Genomic DNA, 6,000 nt, shown 5'->3' with positions numbered 1-6,000 from the left:
GAGAATTGATACAGTGGTTTAAACTGACTGCCTATGTGATTTAATGACAGTTTAACAGTAATGACATAAACAACAACAACAACAACAATGAAAAACGTTTCCTTGGTCACGAAAAGCAGAAAGTTGTCCCTATCTCAAAAGTTTCCCGAAGCTGACAGCACCCTCAAGATGTGTTATTTATGAGCACTGTGACAACCTACGCAGCGACAACTAGTCCCTCTCTCCATACTCTCCCATACTAAAGCATAAACTGAATGTGCAGGAAAAATAAATAAAACCCCCTTGCTGTTGATTCTTTGGTTTAGAGAATTGATCTGAAAGCTTTGGATTTCATTTTCAGTGCCTATCTGAGTTGTCAAAGAGGCTCGTTGATATGCTGTGTAAACATCATTAGTTATTTTTTAGAAATAAAGGTTTGGTAATAGTATACTTGGAGGTTGGACAAAATACAATGGTTTCAAAGTATAAATAAATAAAATCCAAAAATATATACAATTAAATGCGAAGAATCATTGTGCCTCATTACGCTCAAGCACTCTAGGCAAGTCAAGAGCATACAGAGAATATTAAGTAAGATGACTGTTTTGCAGATGTCAGCTTGATACAAACACAGAGTTAGTGAAGTCAACAGAATGTTGTCCCCAAACTACATTAAGCAGTATTGAGAGGTCTATGTTCATGGCAAAAAGTCTTTGTACTTAAAACAAACAACTTGACAATAACTGCGGGTGAAACACCTTGTCACCACAAAATGTTATTGTTTGGTGACGTTAGGCAGATATAATGCAGTGTGCCATGGCAGAAGTAACACAACACCCCTGGCATTCTTCCCTGGCAGTGTTAGAGCAAGACGTCCTGTGGGTTAACTGTTTAAAGTGGTGATTAAACTGGTGATGATCACAACATTCACACAGGCAACAACAGTGAGTTAGAATTCCCTGTCTAAGCGGGACAATAATAATGGAAATCATAGCTTTTCATTTACAGAATGTTAATTCTGCTGCTTAATGCTATCATCAATCTAAGGAGAATGTGTTCAAATCATCATCAGGAGGAAATCCATTAGTGTCAACCCCACCGCAATATTACGATTATTGCCCCATAGATATGCGAAAGTGCATTACGATTACATTTTACGACCAGGAATTCATATTGGAAGCATCCATTCAGATGATCTGCTCTCAGGTTCCTAATAGTTTATTCCAGACTGAGGGATAAATAAAAACCAAAGCAAATAAAATAACAAAACACCAAAGTCTCTTAATGGGGCAATCAGCAGTTACTACATCGATTTTGGTATGTACCCATTGATCTTTGAAGAACATAACTTATAAATGCCTTATGAGCTTAATAACTAAAGTAACTAAATGCAATCGAAAATGTAATCTACAGTACCAGTCAAAAGTTTGCACACATCTACTCATTCAGGGTTTTTCTTTATTTGTACTATTTTCTACATTGTAGAATAATAGTGAAGACATCAAAACTATGAAATAACACATATGGAATCATGTAGTAACCAAAACAGTGTTAAACAAATCAAAATATACTTTATATTTGAGATTATTCAAATTAGCCACCCTTTGCCTTGATGGTATGCCGTCACTGTAAATAAGAATTTGACTTGCCTAGTTAAATAAAGGTAAAACAACAAAAAAAATGACAGCTTTGCACACTTTTGGCATTCTCTCAACCAGCTTCATGAGGTAGTAATCCGGAAAACATTCTAATTAACAGGTGTGCCTTGTTACAAGTTAATGCGTTTAAGCCAGTTGCGTTGTGACAAGGTAGGGGGGGGGGGGGGGTATACAGAAGATAGCCTGATTTAGTAAAATACCAAGTCCATATTATGGCAAGAACAGCTCATATGAGCAAAGAGAAATGACAGTCCATCATTACTTTAAGACATAAAGGTCAGTCAATCTGGAAAATTTCAACCTTGAAAGTTTCTTCAAGTGCAGTCACAAAAACCATCAAGCGCTATGATGAAACTGGCTCTCATGAGGACCGCCACAGGAAATGAAGACCCAAAGTTACCTCTGCTGAAGAGGATAAGTTCATGAGAGTTACCAGCCTCAGAAATTGTATCCCAAATAAATGCTTCACAGAGTTTGAGTAACAGACACATCTCAACATCAACTCTTCAGAGTAGACTGTGTGAATCAGGCCTTCATGATCGAATTGCTGCAAAGAAACCACTACTAAAGGACACAAATAAGAAAAAGAGACTTGATTGGGCCAAGAAACACGCGCAATGGACATTAGACCGGTGGAAATCTGTCCTTTGGTCTGATGAGTCCAAATTTGAGATTTTTGGTTCCAACCACCGTGTCTTTATGAGACGCAGAGTAGGTGAACGGATGATCTCTGCATGTGTGGTTCCCACCGTGAAGCATGGAGGAGGAGGTGTGATGGTGTGGGCGTGCTTTGCTGGTGGCACTGTCTGTGATTTATTTAAAATTCAAGGCACACTTAACCAGCATGGCTACCACAGCATTCTGCAGCGATACACCATCCCATCTGGTTTGCACTTAGTAGGACTATCATTTGTTTTTCAACAGGACAGTGACCCAACACACCTCCCGGCTGTGTAAGGGCTAATTTACCAAGAAGGAGAGTGATGGAGTGCTGCATCAGATGACCTGGCCTTCACAATCACCCAACCTTAACCCAATTGAGATGGTTTGGGTTGAGTTGGACCGCAGAGTGAAGTAAAAGCAGCCAACAAGTGCTCAGCATATGTGGGAACTCCTTCAAGACTGTTGAAAAAGCATTCCAGGTGAAGCTGGATGAGAGCATGCCAAGAGTGTACAAAGCTGTAATCAAGGCAAAGGGTGGCTACTTTGAAGAATCTAAAATATAAATACATTTTGATTTGTTTAACACTTTTTTGGTTACTGCATGATCCCATATCTGTTATTTCATAGTTTTGATGTCTTCACTATCATTCTACAATCTAGAAAATTGTAAAAATAAAGAAAAACCCTTGATTGAGTAGGTGTGTCCAAACTGTTGACTGGTACTGTATGTAATTATTTATCAAAAATAGTTATTCTGAGGACACAAGCTCAAGGACACAAATACGATAAAAATATGAAATATGTTATATGATGTATTTCCTATTCAATGTATGAATAAGGCTTGAAATGACTTATATGCTCTCTAAATATAATATAATCAAATTATAAAATGACTAAGTATAAGATTTCACCTTCCTTATAACTGGAAAATACTGCACATATTTGTATATTTAGTGTTAGAGAAAATGCGCATATTTTCTAATGGTCTCTCTTGATCAAACGTCTTCCCCCGTCGCTGTTAACGTCTCACAGAGCTCTAGTTTGGCTTCTTGAACTCGTTAGGAACTCGCCTTTAATCTCATTTTAATCAGTACGTGTTTTGTGTTTAGAATCTATTCATTATTTTAGATGAATGGCTAGAAATCGATCTCTGAATGTGCTACAGTGATGAAACCACTCTCTCCTGCTGCGCTACGATGTAAGGATTGCAGGCATGTGCTTTGTCAATGGCTATGACATAGGATTCAGCCAGGAGTTGATCGACAGTCTGAATATCGAATGAAATGGTAGGAGTGCTCCCAGCTGTGATTTCAGATTTCACATCCTACGTCACACAGGCTCAGACAATATACTATTGTATCTGTGGGAACCAGAGCCATCGCTTAATGCAAGCCATTTCGATCTACTGTGTCCACAGATCGATTTATAAGTGCAAATGTTGGTCGGAAACGGTACCAGAAACACGCAACTCCTCAAAACAGGGGACTTCACATCTAAGAGTTTTAACTGTTGTATCCCATCAGAACTCCAAAATGTACACTTGTTTTACTCCAATGTTTCTAAACAATGTAAATGTGAACAAACACTGTATAGCCTCAATAACACTTTGTTGTTGTTTCAACTGCTGATTGGCCCATTAAATCTTCTCAATTAAAACCACTTGGAGATTAGGATTATGTTACAACATAAATGGGTAGTTTTGCCAGTCAACAAATTACATCAAACACAGCTGTATTTGGTCATTTATGTTACTTCAATGACAGTGTTGTAAGAGTACTGGCAGACCAACTCAAGTACTGCCATAGATAAGCCTTGGAAGTTGAGAGTGTGTTATATGGATAATGGGCAACGTTTCATTCTGATCACATGCATGCTGTCAGAGAAGTGTATACTCTGGAATTGAGGGTCCTCCAGTCAATTACAGAGGCAATCAAAATTGCCAACAGAATCGGCCATGGTAAGCTGTAGCAATGCAGGTCCCATTGATGAGATTTTGGGGGTCTTCTTTCTGCTCTGTTAGTTTTACAGATTGTATTTTTCATGGAGGGAAAATCTGTTCTAGTTTGTTTATTTTACAGATTATAATTGTTTTATTTTCTGTTTTCAACAACATCTCATCAAAAAGGTATTTTAGAGGAATTTCTTCAACCTCCACCGATGGGCTATTTACCAGAACAACAGAGGCTTATTTCCACATTTATTTATTTCTCAAATAGATGTAGACCATTGTTATTCACACCAGAGCATTTGTTGGTAACAACTGACATAAATCTTGTCATCGACAATGTGTCACGATCGTCGTAACGTGGAAGAGAGGAGGACCAAGGCGCAGCGTGAAATGAATACATATTTAATTAACGAAGACGAAGAACACTTTACAAACTAAACAAAACAACAAACCGACGAACGTGAAGCTATATAAACAATAAGTGCAGACACAGGCAACTTAGACATAGACAATCACCCACGACATACCCAATGAATATGGCTGCCTAAATATGGTTCCCAATCAGAGACAACGATAGACAGCTGTCTCTAATTGAGAACCAATCCAGGCAACCATAGACCTACATAAACACCTAGACTGAACACTGCCCCATAAACATACAAAAAACCCTAGACAATACAAAACACATACAGTGAGGGAAAAAAGTATTTGATCCCCTGCTGATTTTGTACGTTTGCCCACTGAGAAAGAAATTATCAGTCTATAATTTTAATGGTAGGTTTATTTGAACCGTGAGAGACAGAATAACAACAAAAATATCCAGAAAAATGCATGTCAAAAATGTTATAAATTGATTTGCATTTTAATGAGGGAAATAAGTATTTGACCCCTTCTCAATCAAAAAGATTTCTGGCTCCCAGGTGTCTTTCATACAGGTAACGAACGGAGACTAGGAGCACACTCTTTAAGGGCGTGCTCCTAATCTCAGTTTCTTACCTGTATAAAAGATACCTGTCCACAGAAGCAATCAATCAATCAGATTCCAAACTCTCCACCATGGCCAAGACCAAAGAGCTCTCCAAGGATGTCAGGGACAAGATTGTAGACCTACACAAGGCTGGAATGGGCTACAAGACCATCGCCAAGCAGCTTGGTGAGAAGGTGACAACAGTTTCTGTGATTATTCGTAAATGGAAGAAACACAAAAGAACTGTCAATCTCCCTCAGCCTGGGGCTCCATGCAAGATCTCACCTCGTGGAGTTGCAATGATCATGAGAACGGTGAGGAATCAGCCCAGAACTACACAGGAGGATCTTGTCAATGATCTCAAGGCAGCTGGGACCATAGTCATCAAGAAAACAATTGGTGGCCTCCCGGGTGGCGCAGTGGTCTAGAGCACTGCATCGCAGTGCTATGCTGCGCCACCAGAGTCTGGGTTCGCGCCCAGGCTCTGTCGCAGCCGGCCGCGACCGGGAGGTCCGTGGGGCGACGCACAATTGGCTTAGCGTCGTCCGGGTTAGGGAGGGTTTGGCCGGTAGGGATATCCTTGTCTCATCGCGCTCCAGCGACTCCTGTGGCGGGCCGGGCGCAGTGCGCGCTAACTGAGGGGGGCGGATGCACGGTGTTTCCTCCGACACATTGGTGCGGCTGGCTTCCGGGTTGGAGGCGCGCTGTGTTAAGAAGCAGTGCGGCTTGGTTGGGTTGTGCTTCGGAGGACGCATGACTTTCGACCTTCGTCTCTCCCGAGCCCG

This window comes from Salvelinus alpinus, chromosome 18 (genome assembly GCF_045679555.1).
Source record: "Salvelinus alpinus chromosome 18, SLU_Salpinus.1, whole genome shotgun sequence".
NCBI classification, from domain to species: domain Eukaryota; kingdom Metazoa; phylum Chordata; class Actinopteri; order Salmoniformes; family Salmonidae; genus Salvelinus; species Salvelinus alpinus.
Note: the sequence above shows the minus strand (reverse complement) of the source record.